The 19,534-nt window shown below is 42.9% G+C and overlaps 1 protein-coding gene across 3 annotated transcripts in view; it reads right to left on the bottom strand.

Annotated features, from left to right (window-relative positions):
- The window catches only part of ASTN2 (astrotactin 2), a 1,032,871-nt gene that overhangs the window by 598,811 nt on the left and 414,526 nt on the right, over positions 1-19,534 (bottom strand). The window lies entirely within an intron of this gene.

The raw sequence follows: 19,534 nt of genomic DNA, 5'->3' as shown, positions 1-19,534 counted from the left end.
CTTCAAATCGTGGTTCCTTAGCACAGTGTGTTTGGCACTTAGCAGGTAACCAGTAAACATTTTGGATGAATGAATGGATGAGTGGATGGAAGGACAGACGGATGAAGTGACAAATGGTGTTTTCAGCTCTTTGAAGAACACGGCCTCAGATGTTACCTGAGAACAAAAGAAGGAGATCAAAGGAGTCAATCCTAAAGGAAAATCCACCGTGAATATTCATTGGAAGGACCGATGCTGAAGCTGAAGATGCAGTACATTGACCACCTGAGGCAAAGAGCCAACTCACTGGAAAAAGATCCTGATGCTGGGAGAGACGGAAAGCAGAAGGGGAAGGCGGCAGCAGAGGATTACATGGTTGGATGGCATCATCGACTCAATGGACATGAACTGGAGCAGACTCTGGGAGATGGTAAAGGACAAGGAAGCTTGGTGTGCTGAAATCCATGGGGTCACAGAGTCACACATGACTTGGCGCCTGAACAACGAGACCGCACAGTTTTGCCCCTATACTTCCCAACGGTGCTTCCAATTCCGCCTGACACTGACTAACGTTAGTAACAGGCAATGTTTGCTTAGCATTTAAGACACTGTAAGCTGTGGTATATATACACAATGGGGTATTACTCAGCCATTAAAAAGTATACATTTGAATCAGTTCTAATGAGGTGGATGAAACTGGAGCCGATTACAGAGTGAAGTAAGCCAGAAAGAAAAACACCAATACAGTATACTAGCGCATATATATGGAATTTAGAAAGATGGTAACGATAACCCTGTATGCAAGACAGCAAAAGAGACACAGATGTATAGAACAGACTTTTGGACTCTGTGGGAGAGGGAGAGGGTGGGATGATTTGGGAGAATGGCATTGAAACATGTATAATATCATATATGAAACAAATCACCAGTCCAGGTTTGATGTAGGATTCTGGATGCTTGGGGCTGGTGCATTGGGACGACCCAGAGGGATGGTACGGGGAGGGAGGAGGGAGAGGGGTTCAGGATGGGGAACACGTGTACACCTGTGGAGGATTCATGTTGATGTATGGCAAAACCAATACAATATTGTAAAGTAATTAGCCTCCAATTAAAATAAATAAATTTAAATTTTAAAAAAAGACACTGTGTAAAGCCTTTACACCCAATATCTTACTTGATCCTCACAGTAAGAGGGCTTGGGGGTTCTGGAGTCAGACAGCTAGTGAGTGTGGGCAAACCTACGACCAGCTTTGGGACTCAGTTTCCCCATTTGAATAGAATTAAAATAGTAACAGTAACTACCTCTAGGGTTACTGTCAGGAAGAAGAAACTTAAGGAATGAAAAAAAAAAAGAGAGTAGCTGGTATTCGTTTATACGCTATCGACATGCATGTTTGTCCCACAAAGTTATTCTCACCCCCATGTCATATATGAAGATATCAAAGGCATAAAAAAGAGTTTATTGCCCAAGTCCACATAATTATTTAATTAGAAACCTGGCATTGAGTCCAGATACCCAGACTCTAGGGACGGTGCTTCATCTAAAACCGGCACTTTACTTTCCAGCAGTCGGTGGAGTTGAAGTCTGAACTCGTTTATTCAGATGGTTGGCGAAAGTTTGTTGAGCACCATACCTATGCCAGGCCTGGTTGTAAGAACTGGGCATTCAGCAGGGAACACAAAAGACACAGCACCACAGCACTTGACTATAGAGAATGTACCAGAGCATTAAACAAGGAAATGCGCCAACACGTGCAAGCGAGACGGCGTACTGCAGAGAAAGAGACACGCGAACTGCTGTGAAGACCCAGCGGGCTCTGCGCGTGCGGGGCAGGGGGCGGGGGGAGGAGCGAAACGGAAATAAAGTTTCTTGCAAATAATAATAATAATGTGAAGTTCTAAGGCAGAAAATTGTTTGGTTCTGTTTTTGATTGAACCAGCAGTACAGCAAATGAGGTGATGCGTGAGATTTGGCACGCGTTTTTGCTTTTGCTTTCAAACTTAATTGTCCGCTAAGTGTTTGAAAGAGCACAGTTAAATACCCAAACTAGGATTCCGTGTCTGAACCCAACCCCACAGCGTAGTTGACAGTTTACACAACAGGATCAGGTTTTACCAAAGGCCACAAAACAGACCAAACACAGACTAACATAATTTCACTTTTGCAAAGACCTAGTCAATTTTCTCTCTCTTTTTTTGTTGTTAAAATCATTTCGATGATGATACCCTTCTGTCTTTTTATAGATGTAGAATCCAGTGCGGTGTTTAAGAGCAGGACAATGGAGTCAGGCGGCCAGTTTTCATGTTCCAGCTGGGCCACAAACTAACCCAGTGATAACAATCCAGTTAAATGGGCCTTGGTTCCTCAGCTATAAAACTGTGGATAATAATCTCATAGGAATGTGGGTGGTAATGTATGCAAATTAAATTTCCGTTGTTTCAAATTACTCACTTTTAATGTAAATGAGGTCATCTATGTAAAGTCCTTAAAACAGTACCTGGCACATAATAAATGCTTAATTAGTGTTAGCTATTCTTATACAATTTCTACTTACATATATTTGATAACCCTGTTGTGGAATACAAGGGAATGTTGCTTTGCTCAAAATTTAGTTTGGCAAAAACAAACATAATAATAGGAACTCCTGCTCAAGCTTTGAATATAAGTGCAAACAAAAACTGTTTCTGTGACTCATTTCTATTTTCTGAATTGCCTGTTCTTCTCTGGACCTCAGTCAGCAGTCAGTCTTTAGCCAGGCCATGGGTACATGCACATCAGATCGTGTGTGTGTACCAACAAGAACACACAGCTTCTCTTGCTTCCAAGGGCTGCAAAGAAAGGACATTAAAAGTGAGTGATTTGAAACAACTGAAATTTAATTAAAAACAAAATTAAAAGTTGTTCCAAGCCTGGCGCTTCAGCCAGAAAGACTCAGAGGAAATTAGTAAGTGCTACTAATAGCTGGATCCAATTCACAAACCTCCATGAAGAGAGTCAGAGGAGAGAAGATGCATACTCTTTAGACGAAACAATTAAAGATCACTTCTGAGAAATAATCATGAACAGTATCCCAGGGCAAAAAGGAACATTATTTGCTGGTATGTTTCTTTGTGACTTTCTCATTTCCATTATGGGAAAGTGCCCTGAGATTTCCCCAAGTAGCATCTTCTATAGTAACGGAGAGGGACATTGATTTTAAAACGCAGACTAAAATCAGTGGGAGGCAGGGTGGGGGGGGGGGGCGGAATTCTTAAAAAAAAAAATCATTGTCATTCACTGCCTGAAATTCCACCTTACCGATTCATTTATCCTTTGAAATTTCAAATACTCAGCTTGCTTAGTAAAATTCTCATTCCTCTCAAATTATAGATCTCAAACAATGAGCTGACAAGTGTAGTTGGGAACTGGGGTGCCAGGTTGGTTACATGAGCTGGTTTCTGGGATGCCACTGCGGATGGAATAAGAGTGGGCAGTGTAGCTGTGTCTGAGATGGACTTGGGAGGCATGTCCCCGAGAGATCAGTCTTAGGGCAGCGTGGAGAAAGGCAGAGGAAAGGAAGTCATGGGAGGAGCCAGGGAGATACAGGAATTGAGCTGAGGGCAGTAAATGAGAGGAGGAGGCGACCCCGCTTCATTTAAACCCACTGGGGGTGGACAGGAAATGCCTCTGAACAAAGGAATGCTCACGAGAGCCCTACTCTGCTGAACATCAGGGGGAAAGGCAAAAGAATGCCTGCGCCATGAAAGGCCTGGTTCCTGCCCACCTATACAGCCTCACCTCCTCCTTGCCCACCCAACCATTCTGACCCTGTCTCAGCTTCTCTGTCACTCAAGTGGCTTTGGATTTGCTGTCCCCTCTGCCTGAAACACCTCCCCCCGCCAACCCTACCCCCCGCCCGCTTGTTCCCTTCACATCTCAGTTTAAAAGCCCTCTCCTCAGAGAGGCCTTCTCTGACCACCCTATCTGAGATACCATTCCAATTCTCCTCTTTGTTTTAATTATTTTATACCGTTTTAATTATTTTCACAGCAGCTCTCATTTATTTCATTGCCTGGACATATTCTATTATTTTGCTAATTTGCTTTGGTGTCTGTCTCCCACTGAGAATGAAAGCATTATGAAGGCAGGGGCCTTTGTAATGCTTTTTCTTTTTGCAAGATAGCATTTCTACTGCTCCAGGCCACATAAGGATCATGAAATAAATATCTGTTCCACAAGAGAGTATGTTCTAGAAAGATTAAGACTTTGTAGGTAAAACGTCTAGTACACTGCAGGCCACACTGGTCGCACATGATGACTTTTAGCCGATTATTTTTATAATTAACCAATATTATATTGATCTGGATTCTAACAGTGTGCTTGATCCTGGGAGGGAGAAGGATGGTGACTTGAAAAATGTCTGGAAGGGCTCCAAATTCCACTTTGCTGTCTCCCAGTGTGTTTGGAATACCTGAGACTCCGTAAGCATGTGCTGGTTGTATAGATGGATCTTATTTGGAAAGTGAGGATGGGAAGACTGACGCTGGATGTGGCTGAGGGCTGACTCAGCAGATTGATAAGGAACGTGGGGGAAGCTGAGATTGATTTCCTTCTGCACAAAGTAGTCTCATTCCATCCTCAAACAAATTCTTTGAGGCAGTTGATGAATCCATCCAAGCCCAACCTACCCTTAATGATCAACTCAACCCCTCCCTTCTCCAAGAATTCTTTGAGATTTATTTTAGTAAGAATTCCCTCTTCTGTTTCTGGTGTAGGTTTGGAAACCATGCAGCTAATGTTTCTGGGGCTCAAGACTGGTGTTAAAGAGGTCATCCCACTGTTAGATCAGGAGATCTAATTCTGGATTTCAAGAGAAAATGGTAACAAGGATCATCATCAAATAACACAGTAAATGTCTGAAACTGACTTTTGAGATTCGCTGTTGTTATTTTTGTTTCAATGTCTTGAATGGGTAATAGATCTACAGAGTTCCCACTCTGTGATGGATACTGTGACAAAATTTGGAGGCTATCAAGGTGGAGGAGAGAGATCCCACCTGAAAGTAGTTGTGGGATAACCAGACAGGCAGTTTTCCACAGCCCATCATCAAGATTGCAATGAAGATGAAACAGAGAGGGGCCCTTGTCTCCCCTGCAAAGTCAAGGTGGCCACATCTGAGCTGAATGTTAAAGCACAGAGGAAGGCAGCAGCTAGGCGGAGTGGAGGGAAAAGAGGATTTAGGTAAAATGAAAGGAGTGGTCGTCAAGGAAAAATAAAAGAGAACCTGGACCTTCAGGAAACAGCTATCTCATTTGGCTGCAGTGCTAACGAAATGGGAAATAAGCAAAGATAAGGCTGAACATATTTTCCACTCTCACATTCTACAATTCAGAAAATTGTCAAGCTGGCTGCTTTGCCACATGGCCACGGTGTGGCCTCACCCCTTTGTTCTCTCTCTCGAGGAAGCAGAAGCTGCCATTGTTAATTGATTCCATATTTCAAGTGTGACACCAGTTCCGGTCGCTGGGCCCCTGGGCCTCCCTTCAGGCCTCTGCTTCCATGACAGGCCCCAGGCTCCGCATTGAAGTTTCTGCAGGAAACAGCCACCCCCAGAGCCTTCGCACTCACCGGTCTCGTCAGCACCTGTATGGGGGCCGAGATTGATCACCCTCTCTTGACCCAAAGGCCGCGGTGAAACTTCACCTGAAATATTACTCAAATGATTCAAACCTTTAGAAGCTCAGCCTTCAGAAAGCTGGCAAATTAATTGTGCTCACAGACCACAGTGACCTCTCTTGCAAATAATTTCCATCCAGGTAGGATTTGTAAAGGTCCTAAGACCATGTGTTTTCAAAGTTGCTTGCATTTTTCTTTCCTTTCTTTTTTTTTTTCCCTACAAACATAATCAAGAGGTGGGCATCCGATTCTTGATCTCACGTAGGAAAGCTGGTGCATGAGCAAAATAGTAATAATAAGTAGCTTTTGGGTGTATTTACCACGGCCAGGCTCTTGCATTTAACAACCACTTAATTCTCATGATTCCAGTCTGATTCCTGATGCATTAGCATCCTTGTTTTTTGAACGATGGAGTAGCCTCACAGGAAAGGTGAAGTTAGAGCTGGACGGTGCACCCTGCTGTTAATGCTCATGCTACCCACAGCTTGGCAAAAGTGCTCTGACTTTGATGTTTGGGGTCTCCAACCTCTAAGGGATCCCAGGAAGTGGTGCCAAGTAGCCTTTGACTCCTTCCCTTCCTCGGCTCCTCCTTACAATGAACTGCTAAGCTTCCTTGCTCCAGTTGTATGCTGCTGCTGCTAAGTCACTTCAGTCGTATCTGACTCTGTGCGACCCCAGAGATGGCAGCCCACCAGGCTCCCCTGTCCCTGGGATTCTCCAGGCGAGAGGACTGGAGTGGGTTGCCATTGCCTTCTCCAGCTCCAGTTGTATAGGACTCCCTTATCTTCACTCTCACTTCTCTCTTTTTTTTTTTTTTTTTTTTTCACATTATTGGCTGCACTGGGTCTTTGTTGCAGCATCCGGGCTTCCTAGCTGTGGTGCATGGGCTCCAGAGGATGCGGGCTCAGTGGCGGCACATGAGTTTAGTTGCCATGTTTATGTGGAATATTGGACTTCCTGGGAGGCGCAGTGGTCAAGAAGCTCCCTGCCAGTGCAGGAGACGCAAGAGACGTGGGTTTGATTCCTGGGTCTGGAAGATCCCCTGGAGTAGGAAATTGCGACCTGCTCCAGTACACTTCCCTGGAAAATTCCATGGACAGAGGAACCTGGTGAGCTACAGTCCAGTCTGAGCACATGTGTACACAGACACACATACGTGGGATGTTAGTTTCGCAACCAGAGACTGAACCCATGTCTCCTGTGTTGGAAGGCAGGTTTTTAACCACAGACCACTGGGAAGTCCTTCCCTCTTACTGCTTGTTCAGACATTAGCAGATAGACCAAATGTAACAACCCCCTAATAAGTTGCTCGCCTTCTGTCTTGGCCCCTCAGACTCAGCTTCTGCACTGCGGTCAGTCCATCCACAGGTCTGTATTGAATCCTGAGCATGTACTGGAGATTCCACAAGAACAAGACACCTAGAACTCTTGCTCTTAGGGGTTTAAAGTAGCATTATCAGAGGCTGCTATTTTCCAGGTCTCAACTGTGTGCCAAGACCTTGTCCAGTGCTTCATATATAATCATTCTATTATACTTGGAGGTGATTTACTGTTATCACCCCCATGTCAAAGATGAGTACACAAAAGGTTTAGAAATTAACTAACTAATTCCATGCTACATAGCTAGGGAATATTGGAGACAGGTATTGAACTCAGAGTGTGTGAATCTACAGCCCAGACTCTTAACCAAATTAGACATCAAATAAGCAATGGTGAATGTATTAAGTGTAGGAAAAAAGTTCAGGATCACATCATAGGGAGACCTATCTTACAACAGGAGAGACTGATGAAGATGATGATGTCAATAAAAACTAGTATTACCCAGTGTTTCCTACCTGCCAAACATTCTACTAAATAGCAGTAAGATATTATCTCATTTAAATTTCCTAAGCGGGAGTTATTAATATTATACCCACTCTACAGATTGAGAAATACACCAGAGGTTTAAGCAACATTTTGCAGCATCAAATAACTATTAGTAGAACCAGCAGTTGAGCCCAGATATATCTGGCTCTATAGCCTGAGCTCTGAGTTAACATACTGCATTGCCTTTTAAGCAACACAAAAGCTTAGCACTTTAAGCTATTCACACGTCCTTGCTTAAAGCTCTTCAGCAGCTTCATGACCCTCAACCACTTCCAGGGGAAAAGCCTGACACAGAAACCTCTGCTTTTCTCACTTGCTCCTTCTTTTAGACTTGCGCAAGCCTCATGGATCCCCAGATGCTCTGGATTCTCTCTGCTCTCCTGCCACACCCTTGCTCATACTGTTGCCTCTACCGGGAAGGTCCTCCTTCTTGTCCTCACTCCCTCTCTCCATCTCCAACAGAGTATAGAGTTTCACTTCAATCCCTGTCCATCCAGCTTCCTCCGATGGGACAAATCCAAGGCGAAACAAATCCTCTGGCTCCCTGAACGTTTACCCAGATCTGTCCAGTGGAAAACACCAGGCTTCCCTGGCAACCTTGCTGATTCTTATCTGTTTGTCCCTTCTGGTCCAGATTATGATATGCCTTCTATCACTGTCTTTGACTTTACAGACATTCTGTCACTGTAAATAGTAAGTGTAATCCCTTTCAGGGGTAAGCTTAGCATTTACAGAGCATCTATTCGAGGCTATTTTCATACTACTTTCTATTTCAACCTCATCAACGCCCTGTGCAGTAGAGGCGAAAAGCTGTACTTTTATAGATGGTGAAGCTGATAGTTCCGAGATGCAAGGTGACTTGTCCAAGATCCATAGTTAGTAAGTGGAGGAGTGCAGATTTGTGCTGGAGGTTTTCTGCTAACCCTGGAGAAGGAAATGGCAACCCACTCCAGTGTTCTTGCCTGGAGAATTCCACGGGTAGAGCAGCCTGACAGGCTACATACAGTTCATGGGGCCGCAAAGAATTGGACACGACTGAGCAACTAACACTAAGGCTTTCTGCTTTCACATCTTGCATCCTTTCCCCTACCTCAGGTTCCTTCAGAGCTGATAGTATCTGAGTGAGTTCCAGAGTGTGGGTCCTGGCACTGAGCAGACAGCAGTGTCAGATGGCAGTCCTGCTTGGCGGATTCACTGGTAAAGTCCAAATGAGAATCAGGGTGAGATCAGGGGAGGGAAGCCAGGGAAACTTCAGGAGTAGTCCAGGCTCTGGGGATGGTTCCAGCTAAGGGTGAGTTGCCCAGGGACTTAAGCGAAGCTTCAGGAAGTTGCCAACAACTCCCTTCCCTCCAAAACAATAAATAAATAAATAAAAAGAAAAACAAACCAAGGCGATGCCACTGTAGATATATTTGGCTTAGATAATCTAGAGGGGTGGCTAGGGAGGAAAGCCAAACAGCAAGGCTCTGCTGGGCAGAGACTGGGGATGGATAGGGTGGGGGCGGTGAGGAAGGAGCAGGGGGAGGCAGAGAAGCAGAGGGGAGGCACAGGTTTTAATGGTTCCTCCCATCTCATCATTTCCTTCTGAATATGATGCATCCTCCCCCTCTCACTGGCATTTGAGATGCTCAAGGGCCCTCGGCAGCTGAAGCTGGGAGTTAGAGACCGAGAGGCATCTTTTCCACCGCAGCCCTGCTACCCACTGCTTTCTGCTTCACACTTGCATCCCAGGGAGCCTGTGGTCCCTGCACATGCTTGGCTGTGATCCTTCTAAGCTTTCTTCAAATGGCAACTTGTGGGCTGTGAAAGGTTTGCTCAGCTGCTTGTGCTCCCAAGATCCCTGCTCAGGAGGCTGCCTGGCTACAGACTGTCCCAAAAAAGAGTAGAAAAATAGAGGACTGAGATGCTAAGGGGATTGTTTCATAAAGACTCCGGAGGCCACAAACCCAGTGGGATGAGTAAAGGGGTACTCTGAACCCCAGTATTTCTCATTCTACTGTTAGAATATGAGACGAGGAGGAATTTTAAGTACCACCTTTTTCCATTTCTCCCATTTTACAATGTCAAAACCTAGAAAAAGTCTAGAGAAATAGAGAGTTGCCCAAAGTCCAGGTGAATTTGTGCACTAGCTAGAACCCAACCTTGTTATTGAATAATTCTCTGTCTACCACCATCTCATGGTTGCTAATTTGTAACAATTCTGCCCATCCCCTTACTGCCTGTGTGATGCTGAAGCAGCCACATAAACCCCCTCAGCTTTAGTTTCCCTTAAATTTACAACGGGGAAAATGCCTGGATCTACTACTGGTAGATTCCATGTTGGAGTTCCCCTGGTGGCTCAGATGGTAAAGAATCTGCCTGCAGTACAAGAGACTCGGGTTCGATACCTGGGTCAGGAAGATCCCCTGGAGAAGGAAATGGCAACCCACTTCAGTATTCTTGCCTAGAGAATTCCATGGACAGAGGAGCCTGGCAGGCTACAGACCATGGGGTCGCAAAGAATCGGACAGACTGAGCGACTAACACACTACATGTGGTAATAGAATTAAATGAGGTAATGCTTTGCAAAGCACTCAGCGTGAGGCCCGGTGCTTAGCAGTGTTCTCTAAATGTTACCAATTCACAGCGCTGTTACGATCACAATCACAATCAATTGCTGGAAGGCTTAAACAACTCCCCCCTCCCCTCGCCCCAGAAGCCTGCGTCACACATCACCCACCTCCAGGGAACATCAGTGGCTCAAGACCCAACTCAGGTAGTGCCTCCTGCCTCCTTAAGACCTCCTCCCCTTGGCACCCCATCTCCAGCCTGGGCTACTTGGCTGGCCTTCCTCTGTTTCCCAGAGAACCCAGTGTGTACCCCTTTGAGATGTTTACCACACTGCTTGCCTATATCATCTTCTTGGCAGTGTCTCACTACCACCAAGTTGGGGGAGGCCAGAGATGGTGTTTTATCTATCTCTGCAACCCCAGCATCAGAGCAGGCTGCTGAGGCTGATGAACTATATTTGTTGACCACAGGAAGGAGGGAGGAAGGAAGAAAACAGACACTATCTATGAATCAGGAAGAGGTATTGCTATTACTGAATTTTTAACTAATTTCTTCCTTGGGGCCAAGTTAAGCCTCTCTAAAATTGTACCTTCTACTTACCTGGCCATACCTATGAAGACCTCTCCCCAGCTTCTTTATCACCTTCATAAATAATAAGACACTGAACAAACAGAAAGGGAAAGCACAACATTCTCATCATCAGATCTGTTCTCACAGCTGGTCAAGTACTTCCACACTCATCAAGCTCACTGACAATGATTTGAGGCAAGAAGCATTAACATCGCTTTTAGATGAGAAAAATAAGAGTCAGGGCAGGTCAATTAATATGTCCAAGGTCACAAAGGAGAAATCAGAAGAACTGGCAATAGAAGTCACATCCCTTGGACCACAGGTCAATGCACCTAACCTCTGTACCACGCGCACTTCTCTATCCCAGCACTGCACCCTTGCCGTAACACTAGACCACTTTGCAAACGCCAAGCCAAGAATTATAAACATCTAACTCTACATCCTTTAGCTCCATCCCATCAAAGCTCCCACCTGCCTTTCTCTCCTCCTAGTCAAAAAGTCAAAGTGGCCTTCTGCTCACAACAGAAGAATAGAATTATTAATGCCAATAAATTAAAATGCCCTACCCCTTGCCACCACTCTCTGCCCCCAGTTCCTACTAATATATTTTTGGACTCGATCTGCTATCAAAACACAGAAATTAGTCTCCAATTTTAGATGTCAAACTCAGTTATCCCTTCTGTTAAGAAGAGAAATTAGTAACAGTTCATCCTGGTCGGAAGCCAAGCTAACACCATAGCACAATGTGTCATTAAAAATCCCAACCCAACTATCTGTTGTGGTATCTTTAAAAGCTTGAGCCTGTTCAGCTTCTTGGAATGGTTCTATGGGCTTTGTTCTCTCTCAAGTTCCCTGTCATCCTTAACCTGGGGATCAGTTACTATTTAAGGAAGAAAAGGCTTTGACGCATTTTTTCCTTCCATGATTTTGTGGATTTAGACTTTTCTAATGAAGAGAGTTGATGAAAGGAAAAAAAGGGGAGGGGGATTCCACTCTAAGGGGTCTCCACAGCTCCCAGCACCAGCTCCAGGCCATTGCTAAATAAGTTGTCCATTAGTACAGGAAGAGGGAAAAGGGAAAAAGTTTTCACAGTTTATAATTATATTACCAGTTTCATTACAGATCTCATTTTAATTCTGACTGAAACCTCGCCTTGCCTTCTCCCGCACTCTCTCACGTATAGTTATTAACTCTGGGTTGGAGTTCAACCTGTTCTTCCTGATTTCAGCATATTAATATGGTTTATTGGCATTTCATTGCCACCTCCTCCCTGGGTGTTCTGAATCTCAGCTCAATTTATAGCTTCCCTTCTTCCTGGGCTCTGGGATAAAGCCTGTTTCGTTGTGGTGTTGGGGAACGGGGGCATGATGTGAGTTTGATTGGAGCTTCTTATCTTTGGGGATGGGAACTAAAACCTTGGGGAGTGAAGTCAATTATAAGAAGGGGAGGCAGCCTCAGATTTCATGCACTGTCATGCGTCAGAACGTAGCCTCTCAGGGCCTCGGCATCCACCTGCCTGCTCCCTCTGCCTTCATTCATTTCCCTGCCATCACTGTCGTATCGTATACCTAAGGAGTCAGAATCTCCATTAGGCTTCACAGGAATTCAGGACATGAATAAATGGTGGCTTTGCCCTGGAGGAAATTTCAGTCTGGCTATTACAATCACTTCATTTATTTATTTATTTTCATTCTACCAAAGCTTTGGAGGGGCACGCTGTTTTGGATGCTGTCCGGAATATAACGTGCAGAACAGGCAAAGGTGATGTCAATCCTTCAGGAGCTCACAACTTAGGGGGTGAGCCCAATGTTAACTAGGTAAGAATATTACAAATAGAAAAGCATGCAATCAAAGAACAGAGCAGGGCTCAAGGAGAATGAATAGTTATGGGCCCAACAGAGGCTATGATACAAAAAAGGAAGGTCAATCACTGTTGAGTAAATGAAATTTGTCTCAAGGAAACTGAGGAGATGAGAGCAATTTTCTGAAAGTGAGAAAAACATGTGCAAAGGCCTTGAGGCAGGAGACAACCAAAGATATTCAAGGGGACAACTGGAGAGAGACTGGTAAAAGGTGAGGCTGGGGAGGAAGGTGGGGCCTGATTTTGCTGGTAAAAGGTGAGGCTGGAGAGGAAGGTGGGGCCTGATTTTGCTGGAACTTAAAGGCCATGTTGAAGCATTCAGTCTTTACAACAAGTACAAGAACAATAAGAAGTACTTAAACATGAATCTGCCACCAATACAATATTGTAAAGTAGAAATAATAATAATAATACATTTTTTTTAAAAGAAAAAAAAAGAAGTACTTAAATAGTTTTATGGCAGGATGCAACATGTTGAGATTTTCCATTTTAAAAGATAGCTCCATTTTCAATGTTGTGAAAAGACTGGAGAGATGCTTGATTTAACACAGGAGGCCAGTTCTCAGGATCAAGGCAGTTGTAACAATGACATAAGCGTAACAATAACAGTGATGGAAATTAGACCACTGGGTTATTAGAAAGGTACAAATATAGTTCTATGCAATTTTCAAGGAAGGGGTGATTATTTCTGATGGGTGTTTTCTTTGAAGAAGTTTTAGGGGTTTTGTTGAAAGTTTTTTTGGAGAAAGGAGGAAATCAGACACGAGGAGGCGTGCACTACATTGAAATGAGGACTTACAAGGCACAGCAGTCGATCTGCCTAAACACCATGAAGTGTGTGCAAAGGAAAAGGCAGAGGTCATCTTGAAGAGCACCTTTACACACGAGCATGCTCCATGGTACTCAGAGGTCTGAAATAAAAACTGAATATTACAGAACAAAGCTCCCAATGACCCCAGAGAGCAAGATGACCAGGGACCTACTCTCTTTAGACAAGTTGCTCGGCGGTTTGTGACTAAGCAGTCACCTTCAGTGTGGCGTAATTTCCACTTCCAAGAATTGAAACGACTTCTCCCATGTATTCAAATCACTGCACACTTGCTCTGAAGTCAATTACGAACCTCGTTCCTCATTAACGGCACAGCCACACATTAGCTCACTCTCTTGGGTGGAAAGGCATAAAGCAGGGGTGCAAGCAAATCAATGTAGAGCGAGATTCATTGTATATAATGTGTTCAAAAGCAGCTACACATGGGGCATATTAATGAACCAGGGCATCCTAATGATGAATGTTTCCACTTGATGATGTCATAGGCTGGTAAGGAACCCATAATCCCCAATTTCTCAATCACAGGGAACAGAGAAGACATGAATACTACCTCAGTCCAACCCCAAAGTTAATGCTAAGACATTAACTTGACCTTAACAAATAGATATTTTTGCAGGAATATTTATGCCAAATGAGCATATCAACATAAAAGAACACAGTTTGTGTTTAGGTTAAAATGAAAGTGTTAAGTCACTCAGCTATGTCTGACTCTTTGCAACCCCATGGATTATAGCCCACCAGGCTCCTCTGTTCATGGGATTTTCCAGGCAAGAATACTGGAGTGAGTAGCCATTCCCTTCTCCAGGGGATCTTCCCGACCCAGGGATGGAACCCAGGTCTCCTACATTGCAGGCAGATTCTTCACCATCTGAGCCACCAGGGAAGCATGGTGGCTTCCATGATATGCTCACCAATGAGCATATCAACATAAAAGAACAAAGCCTGTGTTCCACAGAGGGGTATATTTAGCCAAGAGACATGACTGGCCATAACTCATCCCTGAGTCTCACTCCATTTCTGAGCCTGGTTAAAGAATGAGTGATACTCAGGGATGAAACAGTGAAGAATAAACAAACGTACTCCAAAGACCCTGAGACTTTTAATGTTTTAAAAATTTATATTCTGGTAAAATGGCTCCAATTTAAACTATTTGGCACCATAGCCAAACATATTCCTTTACTTTTCTTGTGTGGCTTCATAGAAACGTGGTCATCTATTTTCAGGAAATTCCCTCTGATGGGGAACTCATTACCTTGCAATGACCCCATTCTGATATTAAAAAGTATTACCACAACTACTAACATTAATACAATTTATTGAGCCATTACTAGATCTCAGGTACTGAGCTAAAAGTCTTACGAGCATTATTTCATTTATTCTTCACAATAACTCCATGAGATAAATACGACTATTATCCCCTCCTTTATAGATGAGACTAATGCTTGGAAAGTGGAGATATTTTCAGACTAATACTCAATTTTCTCCCATCTCTGACCACCCTCATAACCCATATAGCTCTAATGTTGCTTCCTGGGGACTTTCAGAACAAGCCTGCTCCCTTTCCAAGACAAATAATAACCATCGTGGTCATTTTTGTGAAGCCGTGGCGCGTGGGAAAAGCATGGGTAAGTGGTTTAGGTTGGCTTGGGCTTGCACAGCTTGCTTCACTTCTGTGCGTTAATCTGGCTAAATCTCTTAACATCTCTAAAACCTACCTTCCATGTATGCAAAAAGAGGATGCTAAATCCTGCCTCACAGTTCTACTTTGAGAATTAAATTAGTAACTTTATGTAAGGTGTTTTGAACACTGCATATTCATAATAGATACGCTCAATAATTCCAAGTTCACTTTTTGTCTGAGTTCCTTAAACACTTCTTACAGAATGATTTTCTTCCATCATTTCCTTAAGAAGCCATTACATTACATATTGACAATGTTTTTCCAATCTCTTGGCTGCGAGTCCTTTATCTTGGATGTCTTCCAATATATCATTGACCTTCTTAAAGTACAATTGCCAGAACAAAACAGAACAGAAAACTCTAGGCATAGTGGTATCTATCTACACTAGAGTGGAACCATTTCATCTATTTAATCTAGACAACTTATTCCTTTAAAAGCTGTGTCTTCTACTGGATTATTATACAGCCAGGATCTTGGGTGAACATATCCTAACATACAATGGAAGCCCCAAGAATTGAAGAAACTAAATTCTCAACTCATATGAGTTCTTGATGTTAACCAATATCTATTTATCAATAATGTTACCTGTAGGGCAATTTAGATGAAGCCCAAATCCATGTGATAAGAGCTGCTTTGTTATGAAGCATGGGGACCATTCACATGATATTCGGTGTTATTGGCAATCACTGGAATTGCACTATGAGGCAGCTCGATAAATTAGCATGGATCAAGTCAAAGATGGAAGAAAACAAAGCCCCTTATGAGGGCTGCAAGAGGTCTCAAGGAGTTATTACCCTGTTAGAGGAAAGGAAAGTAACACTTACAGAAATATTGATGCAGCTCTCAACCTTCTGATAATGGACCTCCTCGAGTTCTTGTTAAGACCATTAATACTTGGGATCTACTCATAGAGAATATGGTTCACTAGTTCTGGGGATCATGAGACACTTGGGTTGTCTAATCCAAATGCAGATCACTTACAGGCCACAGCTGAAAAATCAATGCCAAATCCAGTCAATCTGGACACACACCTAGCCCATCTCTTCACTAGGTGCTTAGCAGAGCAAAAAGCCACCAGTGGCCTTGAGAAGACCCAGACAGAGGAAAGGGTGATATCTGCCAAGGGCTTGGATGGGGACTCTGTTCGTATTTATTGCTCTTGCCAGCTGGGCTCTGGACAAGTACTATATCATACTGACCTTTTTGCGTAATGGGCAGAAAGTATCAAGTACAACTGTGTTGTAACACAAGTACAGAATCCATTATTTCCCCCCTGAAGACCAAACCCATTACTCAGCCACCTTCAACACTTCAGCACCATGGACAGCCCAAAGGCACGTGGTTGACTGAGCACTCTAAGGGTTGGCGGCAGTTTGGCAGCTTCAGCTTCATGCGGAAAGGTGAGAACCGTGAGAGCTGCCTTGGCCATGGTCCTTGGGTGGCCTCGTCTTGATGGATTCTCTCCCATTTGATGGGGATTGCTCTCACCATGATAGGCCTCACTATGACAGTGTTGCTGCTTATAACTCAGCCAGTGGCCTTGGGTGGCTGGGTGGGGGGGGCTATATTTCTGTTTGGCTGTATAAATATATGTTTTAAAAAACCACTGATTTATATACATGCAATCTGCATTCTTTATGTATGCTATATCTGACTGCATTTACAAATATTAATGCCAAGTGATGGTAAGGGTTCAAGGAAATAGGTACCATTGCCATCACTTCTCCTCTTGCCTCTCTGCAAAACATTCTCATATCATATTTCCAGAAATCAGATTTAGAAACCCTACCAACTTCAATACATATGTCTTTTTTTTTCTTTGTTAGATCATGTCCCACCCTCATGGGAAGCAGATTTTTTAGAAAGCATATAGTTGGCAGATAGGAAAATCAAAGAATCACCCTATCCTTGAAGAAAATGGCAAAACTATTGTGATGTCAGAATGAGGCCAGAGATAAATCAGACAGAGAAAGACAAATACTGCATGATAGCACTTTAATGTGAAATCTAAAAAAGACAACAAATGAGCGACAAGAACAAAAAAGAAACAGACTCACAGATAGAGAGAGAAAAAAAAAAAAAAAGAGAAAAAACTGTGGTTACCAGAGGGGAAAGGAAAAGGGGAAGCGGAAAGATAATGGGAGGGGATTAAGAGGTATGAAGTACTACATACAAAATAAATAAGCCATAAGGATATACAGTATAACATAGGGAATATAGCCAATATTTTACAATAACTATAAATGGAATGTTGTCTTTAAAAATTGTTAATTACTATGTTGTACACCTGAATCTTTTATAATATTGCACATCAACTATACGTCAGTAAAAATAATTCTAAAAATTTAAAGTAGGGGCTAGTTCACTATGGTGAAGTAGGAGCAATCACAGGATGCTTTAGTAGAAGTCAAGGTGTTTCAGGGAAAGGAGGTGGAAGTTCCTCTTTGGACAGAACATACTGAACAAATGAGTGCTATGCTGTAAACACTGTAACTTAAAAATTAGAGATAAAATTGAGTTGCAATGGCATAAGGGGGACAAATATACAGTAAGGCTCTCAAAAACATCTAATATATATCCAACAGAAAAAGAGTAAAAAAAAATAATGGTACTCCCTTGGTGCTTAAGTCAGAAGGGTGGTTATCCATGGGAGGGGATTCACTGGGAGGGGGTGTAAGGAAGCTGATGGTTCTGGTAATGTTTTATGTTTGATCTGGGTGAATTCATGTAAAAATTCATTAAGCTGCATATATAATATGTCTTCTTTATTATATTTATGGTAACTTTTAATACATTTAAAAATAATAATAATACTAATAAGGACCTACTGCATAAGACAGGGACCTTCACTCTGTAATAACCTATATGGGAAAAGAATCTGAAAAAGAGTGGTGTGTGTGTGTGTGTGTAATTCAGTTGGCTGTACACTTGAAACTGACGCAACATTGTAAATCAACTATACTCCAGCAAAGATTAAAAGCAGAAAAGACGATGCGGTACATGCAAGCAACGGGATAAGACTCAGCCGTAAAAAAAGAAGGGAATACATTTTGATGCATCGGTATCAAAATGAATATGACCAGAGATACTCATCCTACGGGAACTCGTCAGAAAGACGAATATCGTTTGATATCACCTACATACGAAATCTGAAATGCAGCACAAATGAGCTTATCTATAAAACACTAACAGACTCACGGATATAGAGAAAGATTGTTAGTTGCCAAGGGGAAGGGGGTCGGGAAAGCAAGGCGTTGGGAGGTGGGGTTAGCAGATGCAAACTCTTACATAGAATGGACAGACAACAAGATCCTACTGTTTGCAGGGAACTATATAAAGCATCCTGTGATAAGCCATAATGGAAACGGATATTAAAAATGCATGTGCCTATGTATTCTAAGTTGCTTCAGTCATGCCTGACTCCTTGTGACGCTATGGACTGTAGCCTGCCAGGCTCCTCTGTCCATGAGGATTCTCCAGGCAAGAATACTGGAGTGGGTTGCCATGCCCTCCTCCAGGGGATCTTACCAACCTAGAGGTCTCTTACCTCTCTTGCACTGACAGGCAGATTCTTTACCACTAGCGCCACCTGGGAAGACCCATAAAAATGTGTGTGTGCATGTGTGTATACACGGTTTTATATATAGATGTATATATGTATGTATGTATCTTTGCTGTACAGCAAAATTTAACACAACATTGTAAATCAACTATACTTTCATTAAAAAAAAAAACTCTTTTCCCAAATGGAAGAGTATAGAGAAAAGCAATTCTTCTGTAATGTATAAAAAGGAAAAGTTATAATATACGTGTTATAAATTGTAAAAAAAAAATAATAATAATAATGCCAAATGTTTGGGGAAACACATCACATTCTGCTGGATGTACGGAAACTGGAACCATTTTCTGGAGGGCACTTTAGCAATAGATATCAAGCGCCTTAATCAGTTTCTTGGACCATGCTTTGCGAATGACTACAGCAACTACCATGTCTCATTAATTCAAATTAATTGGGTGAACAGTAAATGGTAGGATATAATATGCTTGTAAAGTGCATTTACAGGGAATGAGATATGAATATAATCCAGGACACTCAAGGAAGTTTCCACAAAGCTCATACAGCCTTCTTTGTCATACTTTTTAATGAGGAAAGACTATTTTTTTTTGGGTGGGGGAGTGGCATATTTAGCTAGGAATAGCAAATTCTGGGAGATAGCGAAGGACAGGGAAGCCCGGCATGCTGTGGCCCACAGCGCTGCAAAGAGTCGGACGTGACTGAGTGACTCAACAACAGCAGGATGCACAAGCTTGATAAGAAACAGTAGGTTCTCTGAAGTGCTCGATCTTTCTGCAAACCCACATCTGAATTCTTTATTAACAAACCTTATCCTTGCCCATGGAACAAAAGCAGTCTTTCATTGTATTAAATAACCCAGGATTCTAAATGATGAAGACCTCTTTTAAGGTCTTTGGATGCTCTCTCTAGTTTTGGCAACATCATTCTGAGGCTGGGCTCGTTCAAGGGGGGAATGTTCAGGGAAA

This window comes from Ovis aries, chromosome 2, assembly GCF_016772045.2.
Source record: "Ovis aries strain OAR_USU_Benz2616 breed Rambouillet chromosome 2, ARS-UI_Ramb_v3.0, whole genome shotgun sequence".
In the NCBI taxonomy this organism is placed as follows: domain Eukaryota; kingdom Metazoa; phylum Chordata; class Mammalia; order Artiodactyla; family Bovidae; genus Ovis; species Ovis aries.
Note: the sequence above shows the minus strand (reverse complement) of the source record. Positions and strands in the feature narration are given on the sequence as shown.